This window comes from Choloepus didactylus, chromosome 3, assembly GCF_015220235.1.
Source record: "Choloepus didactylus isolate mChoDid1 chromosome 3, mChoDid1.pri, whole genome shotgun sequence".
Classification (NCBI taxonomy): domain Eukaryota; kingdom Metazoa; phylum Chordata; class Mammalia; order Pilosa; family Megalonychidae; genus Choloepus; species Choloepus didactylus.
In genome coordinates, this window is record NC_051309.1 from 140,774,769 (window position 1) to 140,788,505 (window position 13,737).

A 13,737-nucleotide genomic window follows, 5' to 3' on the forward strand; every position below is an offset into this window, starting at 1 on the left:
CGTAAACTCCTTTGTTGAGACAGTGTCTGTATTGGATAAAGTCAGTGTCCCCTTTTAGGGCCCTGAGCTACCATTTCATGTACTGCAAGAGGTGATCTGCAAAGGGACAATTTGTGAGACCTCATATAAGAGGAGGTGGTGCTGACTGCTGACCACAGGGTGTGTTCTGTGATAGTAGAAAGACTATTCTGATCACTTATACTTTCATCCCAGGTTTCCCTTGAAAACAGTGGTATGATTTTGGAAGATAATGACAGCAAACCTTTATCTACCGTATCTCTGGGTCAGCGAGGCATTCTTCTAATCCCCCTCTGTGTCTGAACTCATTTCATCCTCTTAACAAACTAAGAGGTGGAAACCATTATCATACCTGCCTTACTGATGAGAAAACTCAAACTTAGAGTGATGAAGCAATTGCCCAGCGATCCTCAACTAGTGAGTGGGGAGTGGAGATCGGAATCCTGGCAGCCTTTTTCCAGGGTCTGCCCATATTATGTTGTGCTGCTTTCTGGGATATTGTACATCCCATGGCAAATCCTGTCCCGGTGGTGTGAGCTTGCCACTTGAGCTTCATTAGAATGTGCTCTAACCAAGTTGTTTCCAACCTTGGGGTTTTGAGAATCCTCTAGGAGACATGGGAATAAGAGGCAAAGGGGGCTCCAGACTTCCATACCCACTTTGTTCAGAGCAAGTCAGTATTTTAAGTGTTCTTTGCTGACATTTTAAGATTTCATTTGAGTAAGGAATTCTGTAGCCTACAGAAGCTTGAAAACTACAACCCTAACAAGTTGAGCTAGTAGCTCAGACAGGGGTCATAACAATTTCAAATAGAAATGGGATGTAGAAACCCTGGCCCCAATGCTGTGTGTGGTGGCTGTAATACTTTTTCTTACTGTGGGCAAAGGTCATAGATGTGAAGTAAATGGGGACTTTGGAGATTAAATTTTGGATAAACTAGAAATTGTTGCCTGGATGAGACTATAGGATGGTGAGATGATCAAAAGTTGTTGAACTGGAAGGTGGAAAATGGGACCCATTAGTAGGGGACTGGCCCAGGGTAGAGGTAGGGGAAATAAAGTTAAAAAAAAAGCTCAATATGGGAACAGAGGTTTGTGATTATAAAAACAGTGAACAGAGCCAAGGCAGGTGCTGAAATGTGGAGCCATGTGCTGGGAGTTATGTTGCTGAAAGTAGGGCCAGGGGAAGTAGAAGAGAAACCAATTGAGGGAGGTAAGTTTAGAGAGCCAGGATGGAAACTTGCCGTGGACAATGGCCAGAGCACAGAGGACCTAAGAAAAGAGACTCTTAAGGCTTTATGTGGACAAAGTCCAGAGGAATAAAAAGCCAATGTGTATTTTTTTTTCCTTTGGTTGAAGGTTATGAGATTGGTAGATCAGAGCAAAGCAAAAGATTACCGTGAAGCATTTTATGAAGTCCCTCATCATGTCCTTGCTTAGGTGGATTGAACACTGGCTGAGTGATTGGATTCAGACATACTGCTTAGTGGGTTACTGTTATTCTGGAGGGCAGGCTGTGGCTCTACATTCTTCAACTTTTATTTTCCAAAGCAAATGTCTGATAAGGCTCTGCCATGATATGTCACCAAATAGCAATGTGCTCTCATTTGTCCTCTCTACTTGTCCATTTCCTCATTTGTTTAACTGGTTGGATGTGCCTGAAGGGGTCATGGATCCTCTGAAATTCTTATACTATGATTATCTACTTACATTTCTGTCTCCCTTGCTAGACTCTGAGCAAACTCAGGGGGTAAATCAAGTTAGACCTGGGAAAAGAAAAGCAGTCCATGTATTATCCATCATTGAGCTATAATTCATTCATTCATCCATCCATTCAACACCTATTGAGTATCTCTAATATGTTTGCAACTGAGTACTAGCCATACAGGAAAGAGGGACACAAACAAATGACCAAACAGCAAATTCGTAATTATTATTATTCTGTGCTATAATAAGAGAAGCACATAGGATGGGTGCCTACTGTAGCTTGGAAGGTTGGGATTATCTTCCTGGAGAGGAAATGTCACCTTAGCTGCTTCTGAGCGGGTGCATGGGAGTTAGCTGGGTTAGGGATAGAGCAAGAGGCAAGGAGAAGGGCATTCCAGGAACAGAGGTGATAAATAACATGGCATATAGGACGAAAAACATGTTGCTTGTAACATGGCCACGGTGAAGGGAACACGTGGGAGTGGCAGGGCTGAGGTAGACAGGGCTGGGTGGTAACAGGCCTTTTATATCATACTAAGAATTTAGATTTTATCCAAAGGCCATTGGGAGATTGAAAATAGAGAGCAAAATGGTTGGATTTGTAGTTTGAGAAAATTACACAGGTGGCAATATGAAGGATGTAAGAAGAAGGGGCAAGAGCAAGGACAGGAGCATTTTTAGAAGGCTACTACAGTAGTCAAGGTTAAAACAGCACTGCTGTGCTGTTACTGCTCCTGCTGCTGTCCCTGCCATTGGTGCCGTTACTCTAACCATGACTGCTGTGGCTTCTGTTGCCACCACCACTACTGTCACGGAAATGGCGAGGGTGCAGCAGGAGCTAAGGTCTTCCACGAGGATGAGGCCACTGAGAGTGTTGAGTGAAAAGATGACGAGAAGGTGTGAGTGGCTCAGTAAGAGCCTGTGAGGAGGCTAAGGAAGGGCAACTGAGCGGTAGAGGAAGTCAGGGGAGAAGGATCTCCAGAAAACCAAGATGGCGAGGACTCCACCAAGGAGAGAGTGGTGAGCACTAACAAATGACGAGGAGAGGCAAAGGAAGAAAGGGACTCCCAGACTCTTTGTATCCATAGTGAAGAACAGTTTTCTCTCCAAATGCCTCATTAACATTCTATGATAGACTAAGTTATGCTAGTGGAAGGCAGGGAGTAATTCCTGGGAATTACTTCAGTTCGTTGAGTGTTTGAGAAACACTTCAACTTTGGCCCATGACATGGGTCAATGATGGGTAACTAATGTTAAGGATGATGCCTTTAAATGTGTCACTACAGAGAAAGACTGGCTTATTTAAATAAGTTCTCAGAGAGTAAAACACAGGTGAAGATACAACTTTCGAAAACACTGCATCATGCTTCCTTTCGGCTGGAACCGCCATCTTGCAGTAATTCGCCAACATGATGAACACAAAGGGAAAGAGGAGAGGCACCTGCTATATGTTTTCTAGGCCTTTTAGAAAACATGGAGTTGTTTCTTTGGCCATGTATATGTGAATCTACAAGAAAGGTGATGTTGTAGACGTCAAGGGAATAGGCACTGTTCAAAAAGGAATGCCCCACAAATGCTACCAAGGCAAAACTGGAAGAGTCTACAGTGTTACCCAGCATGCTCTTGGTATCATTGTAAACAAACAAGTAACGGGCAAGATTCTTGCCAAAAGAATTAATGTACGTATTGAGCGTATTAAGCACTCTAAAAGCTGAGATAGCTTCTTGAAGAGTGTGAAGGTAAATGATGAGAAAAGAAAGGAAGCCAAAGAGAAAGGTACCTTGGTTCAACTGAGACACCAGCCTGCTCCACCCAGAGAAGCATGCTTTGCAAGAACCAGTGTAAAGGAGTCTGAGCTACTGGGGCCTATTTCCTATGAAATCATGGCGTAAGAGGTGTAAAAATGAAATAAAAGACTTGTGGATGGTAAAAACAAAACCAAAAACAAACAAAAAAGCCCACACTGCATCATGATCAAATTTGTACTAAGTTATATCTGATGGTTTCAGACATCCCTTGTGGCTTTCAAGTTAACAGAAATGTGGAAAACAAGACAAACTTTGCCTTTCAGCTCTCCTTGTGTGTTTTTTTTATTGTTTCCTCTTCAGTTCCTCCACAAAAGCCCAGCATTCCTAGTGGTGTAAGCTCAATGGCAAGTGGGGGTGACCTACACTTTTCTCAGGATCAAGAGGAGAACTGAGAACAGCCCTCGCCTGCCCTTCTGTACTTGCCACATGTACTTGGGGGAGAGACATGGCACTGGCACTTCAAATAAAAACTCTCAATGAACTCTGGTAGACTTCAACGGCAATGCCTTTGAATGCTGGCAAGGAACAATAGCTTCGCCAGCCCATGGTGAAAGCCTTCTAAAAACCCACGAGCCGAACTATTTTGAATCATGAGTAAGATCAGGGAAAGACTGATTTCTCTTACTTGCTTATAATTTGTCAGAGACCAAAGAATTTGTTCACATCTTTTCACCTGCTTTCCCATCTTCTTGCAGCTGTTTAAAGTATTTTATGAAGGGAAAGTTACAATGAGGAGCTGTGAGTAAAGAGTATTCATAAAATTCAGACATCTTTTACTGTAAAGTTCAGGGGCTTGCCTGGCATTTAAAAGGACCAAAATAACAAATGTGTTCTCATTTCCTGTAATTGTTGTAAAGGAAACAATCCCAGCGTCAGTGGAATCTCTCAATATTCTCTGAAGCATCATTTGTCAGTCGATAGAAAGGCACATGCTTGAAGAAGCTTCAAGTAATTCTCATTTGCACTACTTATCTTTAGTAAATTCAGGGATTGACCCCAGATAAAGAGAGGACTGTCTGGTCCTGGCTGAACTCCCAGCTGAGGCTAGCAACTTGCCAGTTCTATGAGTGATCCACTTTGGAGATGGATCCTGAAGCCCAGTAGATTTTCCCCAGTGGACCCTGTGAGAGCAGAGATGACAGGTCCCTGCTGAGTCCTGCCCGAATTGCAGATTTGTGAGCAAAATCAATGATTGCCATTTTTTTTAAGCCATGAGGTTTTGGGTTACTTTGTTATGTACCAGTAGGCAACCAGAACAGTTGATTTCCAGGATACATGCTCCTGGCTTTCTTACTGCCTCACTATTGCTCATTCTTGGTCTCCTTTGATAATTCCCTTTCATCTCTCTTTTTCACTTTTTACTACAGAAAATTTTACTTATATACAAAGTAGGCATCAAAGTACAATGAACTCCCATGTGCACATTACCCAGCTCCAACATTTTCCTGCTCAGGGCCTATCTTATTTCATTCATACTCCCAACTGCTTCCCTTGATCCTACCCCATATTATTTTGAAGTTAATTCCTCAGACCTCATTTCTGTATCATATTACTTTGGTGATGGCATGTGGTCTCAAGACTTTTTCGTTCATATGCTGAAGACACTCAGATTTATTACCTGCATGTGGCTCAAAGCATGGATTCTGCCTAATGCTTGGGTTCAAGTCACAGTTCTTCCACAAACTACCTTTGTAACCCCAGGCAAATTACTTAACCTCTTTGTGCCTCATATGTGAAATTAGATGATATTTTCTACCACCTCTCTGGGTTGCTTTGAGGATTAAATGAGTTAGCATATACAAAACGTTTAGATGAGTGCCTGCATGTAGCAACTATTGGCTTTTATTATTTTATCTCCAGGCTATATATCTTGCCTGAACTTCAGGCTTGTAGATCCAACTGCTTATCTGGCATCCTCATTTAGATGCTAATAAACATCTCTCATTCTGAAACAAAACTCCTGGGCTCCCCCAGAATCTCAAACAGCTCCTCCCTCAGTCTTCCCCTTCTTAGCTCATGGCATCTCCATCTTCCTATCTGTTTCACCCAGAGGCCATGGCGATGTCTTTGACTTTCTTCTCTCCCTCATATCTTACATCAAATCCTGTTGACTTTGCTTTCAATACATATCTACTGCTCTTCAGTGTTATTGCCCTTGTGAAAGCCTACATCATCTCTGGCCTGGAATATTGTATTAGTTCCCTAACAGATCTGCCTGCTTCTACCTGCCTCCTCCCCCAACAGTCTACTCTCAACATAACAATCAGAGTGGTCCTTTAAAAATTTAAGTCAGATCATATTATTCCTCTGCTCAAAACTATCCAGTGGCTTCTTCTATTATTAAACTGCCAAAGTCCTTACGATCTTCTCAGACCCCATCTCTGTCTACACTCTCTCTATATTACTGGTCTCCTTTCTCTTTCTTTCTGAAACATACCATGAGATCTCCTACTGAAGGTCTTTAGAATTCAGTCGTCCTCTTCTTAAAATTTTCTCTGTCCAGATCTTCATGGCTAACTCCCTCACTTTCTTCCGTCTTTGCTTAAATATCACCTTTTCATTTAACGACTTCCCTATTTAAGCTTGAGTCCTGGTTAACCATCCCAATCCCCACCTTCAACATTCTCAGTCCCCCTTACTCTGCTCTACTTTTTCCTTTTTCCTTGACATTTATAACCTTCTAATTTATTTTATAATATACTCACTTATTTTGTCTATCATTTATTTTTTGTCTCCCTCTGATAAAATGTAAGCTTCGTGAGGGCATCTTTATCTGTTTTGTTGACTGCTGAGTCCCAAACATGTAGGACAGTACTTGGCACATATTAGATACTCAGTAGGTACTTCTTGAATATAAGAATCTGTGTTTTAGAAAGATCACTCAGGGAACAATATAGAGAATGTTTGGAGGGGAGAGAGAATGGAAGATCTGCAAAGATGTGCAATAATCTTGTAAGAAATGAAGAGAGCCTGAACCAGAAAAGTAGCAAGAAGGGAGATGTTCTAGTTTGCTAACGCTGGAATGCAAAACACCAGAGATGGATTGGCTTTTATAAAAGGGGGTTTATTTGGTTACACAGTTACAATCTTAAGGCCATAAAGTGTCCAAGGTAACACATCAGCAATTGGATACCTTCACTGGAGGATGGCCAATGGTGTCCGGAAAACCTCTGTTAGCTGGGAAGGCACGTTGCTGGCGTCTGCTCCAAAGTTCTGGTTTCAAAATGGCTTTCTCCTAGGACATTCCTCTCTAGGCTGCAGTTCCTCAAAAATGTCACTCTTAGTTTCTTTTGGAGTGTTTTTCCTCTCTTAGCTTCTCTAGAGCAGAAGTCTGCTTTCAACGGCCATCCTCAAACTGTCTCTCATCTGCAGCTCCTGTGTGTTCTTCAAAGTGTCCCTCTTGGCTGTGGCAAGCTTGCTCCTTCTGTCTGATCTTATATAGTGTGCCAGTAATTTAATTCAGACCCACCCAATGGGCGGGCCACACCTCCATGGAAATTATCCAATCAGAGTTATCACCCACAGTTGGGTGGGGCAAATCTCCATGGAAACACTCAAAGAATTACAGTCTAGTTAACACTGATAGGTCTGCCCACACAAAATTACATCAAAGATAATGGCATTTGGGGGGACATAATACATTCAAACCAGCACAGGTACTTTCACTGGAAGATGGCCAATGGTGTCCGGAAAACCTCTGTTAGCTGGGAAGGCATATGGCTGGCATCTGCTCCAAAGTTCTGGTTTCAAAATGGCTCCCTCCCGGGATGTTCCTCTCTAGGATGCAGTTCCTCAAAAATGTCAGTCTTAGTTGTTCTTGGGGCATTTGTCCTCTCTCAGCTTCTCCAGAGCAAGAGTCTGCTTTCAAAGGTCATCTTCAAACTGTCTCTCATCTGCAGCTCCTGTGCATTCTTCAAAGTGCCCCTCTTGGCTGTAGCTCCTCTTCAAAATGTCACTCTCAGCTGCACTGAGTCCCTTCTGTTTGCCAGCTCATTTATATGGCTCCAGTGATTTAATTTAGACCCACCCTGAAGGGTGGGCCAACACCTCCATGGAAATTATCCAATCAGAGTCATCACCCACAATTGGGTGGGGTGCATTTCCATGGAAACACTCAAAGAATTACAATCTAATTAACACTGATAGGTCTGCCCACACAAGATTATATCAAAGATAGTGGCATTTGGGGGGACATAATACATTCAAACTGGCACAGGAGATGAGTAGGTATTTTTCTGTAGGCCCAATTGAAATGGATGATAGTCTGGTTATGGTGTGGGAGACAGTGGTCAATGATAACTTTCACCTTTCTAACTTGGGTTAATGTAGAAGGTGTCACATGGAGCAATTTTAGGAAAAGTACAAGTTCTGTTTTAGATATGTCAAATGTGATAGTATCAAGCTGAAAGAGTATAGAAGAAACCATAGGTCTGGAATTAGGAATGAGTCTACAATTAAGCATTCAATTGTGTGTTTTAAAAAATGTATTTCAATTATTGTAAGTGAATAATCTTATCTATCTAGAGTGTCACTTACTTTTTTTTTTCCCTACCTACAACAGTGAGCGCTAATAGCAGGACTTAGACAAATAGTTGTGTTTGATAGACTGAAGACTATATATACATACATATTATGTATAGTCTTAGCTCCCCTTTCCCATGTTAGAGGTATGACACACTGCTTGATGACCCCCCAAATACATCTTTCCTTTCTTTGAGAGTTATGGAATTTTAGCTGGATACATGGTCATAGAAACTTTGTTTCCTTGCAGTTGGTTGAGGCCATACCCTGAGGTCAGGCCAGGGAATGAGAGTGGAAGCAAAGTGTGCCGTTTCTAGGCCTTGGCATTAAAACACATGCCTGTGCCTCCATTTGGTCTGGCTCTTTATCCCTGACGTAAAACAGGGCTCTGTCCTGACCCAGCTTTGACCATGCAGATTAAGTAAAATGCCTTAGGGGATGGTAGAGAACCTGAATCCTTAAATGACTTGATGAAACAGAGCTACTCTGCCAGAATAGTCTAACCTGATTGTTTTTTGAAAGAGGAATGAGTACCTTCTTTAGCCCTTTGTATTATGGGGTCTCTTTGTCACAAAAGAGTATCCTTCCTCCTAACTAATATAATGGGCAAACTCAATTGATGTCTTTGCTCCTAGTGTCCCCAATCATTCAAAAGAAAGATGAAAACATTGAATTGAGAGGTTGTTGAAGCACTAATAAAATAATACTCCTGGGGAGAACCCAAGATGGCGGCTAGGTGAGACAGGGCAAAAAAACACCTCTGTGAAAAGTAGTAGATGAAAGCCAGAAAGTGACCCAGAACACCAGTTCTAGTGATGCAGCAGCTGGACAAGATCTACTAAATCCACAGGGACTGTGCATTTGGTGAAACCAGGAGTCTGCATTCGGAAATGAGTGAGCCGGCTGAAAGGCTGGTGGCTGTGCTGCAGTGTGGGGAAACCATGGGTTGGCATTTGGAGATAGACTAGTTCTTTTTTTAAAAAAAAACAAAAAACCTGGGACCGGCTGCTGATCCAATGGTGAGAACCATGCAGTGAAGCATGGTAGGAGCGGGCTCTCCCAACGCCTCGGTGTCTGGCGTGGAAGATAGCCCTTCCCACACCCGCTGCTGATTGTCTTGGGACCATGGGGGCAGAGGGGAGCCAAAAGGAGAAAGAAACCGTGCCCCTTGCAACCATCTCCCCGGCGGGCTGGGGATGCTCCCGCCCAGGGACAGAGTCATAGCCCAGAGCCGTGCCAAGAGTGTTTCCCACAGCATCATGCACATGCCACACTATTGGCCATGGACAGTGGCTTTTAGGGCACCCACAGCTAATTGTCCCAGAGCTGGGAAGACGGAGCTGTGTGAAGAGGGGGAAATTAACACGCCCAATTCAACAATCTTTACAGCAGACATATATGGAACATTACATCCCAAATCACCAGGACACACATTCTTCTCTAGTGATCACGGATCTTTCTCCAAAATAGACCATGTGCTGGGACATAAAACAAGCCTCAATAAATTAAAAAAAAAAAATGAATTTATTCAAAGCACATTCTCTGACCACAATGGAATACAAATAGAAGTCAATACAATGGGATTGGGAAAGCCATAAGGACCACAGTCCCCTTTGTCTAGTTTATGGATGGATGAGTAGAAAAATGGGGGAAGGAAGCAAACAAAGAAACAAAGGCACCCAGTGTTCTTTTTTACTTTAATTGTTCTTTTTCACTTTAATTATTATTCTTATTTTTGTGTGTGTGGTAATGAACGTGTCAGGGATTGATTTTGGTGATGAATGCACAACAGTGTAATGGTACTGTGAACAATCGAATGTACAATTTGTTTTGTATGACTGCATGGTATGTGAATATATCTCAATAAAATGAATATATAAAAAAATAGACGTCAATAACCATCAGAGACTTAGAAAATTCACAAACACCTGGAGGTTAAAAATGAAGAGATGATGAAAACATTCCTGGAAAATCAAAAGCTGAGGGACTTCATCACCAGTAGATCAAGTTCTACAAGAAATGCTAAAGGGAATTGAGCAGGCTGAAAGGAAGGGACACTGAACAATTGACTGAAACCACATGAATAAATAGATTTCCAGTAAAGATCACAGGGTAAATATAAAGACCAATACGACTGTATTTTTTATTTGTAACTTCACTATTTACTTCCTACGGGATCTAAAATACATAAACTATAATGATAAATCAGTGGTTTTGGATTCAATGTAAAATATGTAATTTTTGACAAGAACTACATAAAGGTGGAGGAATGGAGGAGTAAAGGAACATAGTTTATGTGTGCTATTGAAGTTAAGTTGGTATCAAAGAAAAACAAGATTGTTATAGACTTAAGAGGTTGAATTTAAGCCCCATGGTAAACACAAAGAAAATATCAGAGAATATGACCATAGAGATGAAAAGTAGAGTATGGGTTATGAGAAGGGGGGGAGGGGCAATGGGGAGTTAAGAAATGAGTGTAGGATTTCTGTTTGGGGTGAAGGGAAATTTCTAGTAATGGATGGTGGGAAGGTGATAGCATTGCAACATTCTAAATGTGATGAATCCCACTAATGGAATGCTAGGGAGGGGTTGGAATGGGAAGATTTAGGCTGTATATATGTTTCCACAATTGAAAAAAAAAAAAAGACAGTCTAAATAGACAATGACAATTAAATGCCAAGGATGATCCTGGATGGGATCTGAGGATGGAGGAGAGGAGGCTCAAAGGGACACAGTTGGGACATAAGAAAAAAAAAAGGGAAATATAGAATGTAAGCTTTGTATCAATGTTGAATTTCTTGAACTTCTTAGCTGCACTTAATGGGAATGCATAAAAGAATGTTCTTGTTCATGGGACTGTATATGTGAATTAAATTGTTTGTTCAAGGATGTGTGCAGCTAGCTCTCATATGTTCAGAAGACAGAGCAATAGATGATGGATGATAGATAGGGAGGGAGGAAGGGAAAGAAAGAAATGGTGGTGTGACAGGATGTTAAAGTTGGTGGATCGGGGTATCGGGGGACGGGGGTCAGGGTATGCTGGAGTTCTGTGTATGGGGTTTGTATTGTTTTTGCAACTGTTCCTATATGTTTGAATTTATTTCAAAATAAAATTAATAACAATAATAATAGTAATACTCCCAATTCTGTTCTTTGCTTTGATGAATACGTGTTCTATAAATGTCTTTGAGGAATCACAGAGTCATAAAATGGAAGCAGAGTTAGCCTTGGACATGTGGGTGCTCAAAGTAGGTTAATACTTTGGTATTAATTGCTGGTTAGTAATTTGGCATACCAACAAACTGATAGTCTTAATTCTTAATTTTTTTTCACAATATCCAGTTCTTTTCTTATGATTTCAATTCATTCCTTTCTTTAATATTTTAAACATTTTAGTTTTATAATATTTTCCAGATTGTTTTATTACCTCAACTATTTGGAAAGCTAATCCTCCCTATTTTTGTGGCTGCTCATTTTCTCAAGGCGGATTTTGTCTGTTCTTTGTGAGCTTATCTTCAACATGGTTTGTTCTGTAAAATCTATGTTCCCTAGAGAATGGTTTGGATTTGCTTCCATTAGATGTCAGTCTGGGACTGGTTTTATGCCGATTTCTAGCACCTCTGAGGGTAAGTTTGATCTTCCAAACTGACTGTGGCACAGGCCTGGGTTTCTTTATTTTTCACCCAAAAACTCTGACACAAGTTCTATTACCTTGATTCCTTGTCCCTTCCCAGGGCTGATGAGCAGGTGTTTTTATTCCTTTTTACTGTAGGTATTGAGCATTGTGGATATTAGCTTTATTTACAGATTTAGCTCTAGCTCTATGTCTCACATGAGCAGAAGACCACATCTCCTGACTCTCACAGTACTAAAACCCTAGCTCTCAGTAGCTAGGGTCTATAGTTACTCCAGGACCCTTCCTGGGCCATGGATGATTTAACTCCAGGGTTTACCAGTTTGACTTTGTGTTTCCTTTTCATTTCTGGTACCTGAGATTTCTTTTCTTTTCTTTTTTTCTTTATTAGAGAAGTTGTGGGTAAACAGAAAAATCATGGCCAAAATACAGGATTCCCATATATCACTGTATTATTAACACCTTGAATTGATGTGGAATATTTGTCATAATTGATGATAGTATACTTTTATAATCATACTATCAACTTAGGGATCACTGTGTAGTGCAGTTCCATGGATTTTTGTTTTTAATTTTTTATTCTGTTACCATATATACAATCCAACCCCCCCAGTCCCATTCAGATATGTTTCATTGTTTTCAATTACATTCACATTGTTGTGCCACCATAACCACCATCCATTACCAAAACATTTCCATCATTCCAAATAGGAACTCAGTACATTTTATGCCTTAACTCCCTGTGCTGGTTTCAATGTATTATGTCCCCCAGAAAAAGCCATATTCTTTGATGCAATCTTGTGGGGCAGACATTTTAGTGGGGATTAAGTTGGAGCATTTGCATTAGGTTGTTTGCATGGAAATGTGCCCCACCCAACTGTAGGTGATAACTCTGATGAGATATTTCCATGGAAGCATGGCCCCACCCATTCAGGGTAGGCCTTGATCACTGGAGCCATATAAATGGGTTGACAAACAGAAGGAACTCAGTGCAGCTGTGAGTGACATTTTGAAGAGGAGCTACAGCCAAGAGGGACACTTTGAAGAATGCACTGGAACTGAGAGAGGAACTGCAGTTTACAGAGACACTGTGGAGACGGCCTTTGAAAGCAGACTTTTGCTCCAGAGAAGCTAAGAGAAGACAAATACCCCAAGAGCAACTGATAGAGACATTTTGAAGAGGAGCTGTGGCCTGGAGAGGGACGTCCTGGGAGAAAGCCATTTTGAAATCAGAACTTAGAGCAGATGCCAGCCACATGCCCTCCTGGCTAACAGAGGTTTTCCGGACGCCATCTTCCATCCTCCAGTGAAGGTACCTGATTGTTAATGCATTACCTTGGACACTTTATGGCCTTAAGACTGTAACTTTGTAACCAAATAAATCCCCTTTATAAAAGCCAATCCATTTCTGGTGTTTTGCATCCTGGCAGCATTAGCAAACTAGAACACTTCCTGTGCCAGTTTGGATGTATTATGTCCCCCAAAACTCCATGTTATTTGATGCAATTTTTATGGGGGCAGACGAATTTGTGTTGATTAGATTGGAATTCTTTGAGTATTTCCATGGAGATGTGACTCAATCAACTGTGAGTGAAACATTTGACTGGATAATTTCCATGGAGGTGTCAGCCCACCCATTCAGGATAGGTGTTAATTGGATTACTGGCGTTGTATAAAGGAATTAATTCACAGACAAGGACCTCAGAGCAGCTGAAAGTGACATTTTGGAGAGGAGCTGCAGCTAAGAGAGGACAGAGTGTCCCAAGAGCAACACTTTGGAGAATGTCATTTTGAAATGCAACTTGGGAGTAAGCAGATGCCAGCCATGTGCCTTCCCAGCTAACAGATTTACAGACCCCAGTGGCCATCCTTCAGTGAAGGTACCTGTTGTTGATGCCTTACCTTGGACACTTTATGGCCTTAACACTGTAACTCTATAACCAAATAAGACCCCTTTATAAAAGCCAATCCATTTCTGGTGTTTTGCAAATGGCAGATTAGCAAACTGGAACGCTCCCCATTCCCTAACTCAACCCCATCCCTTGGTAAT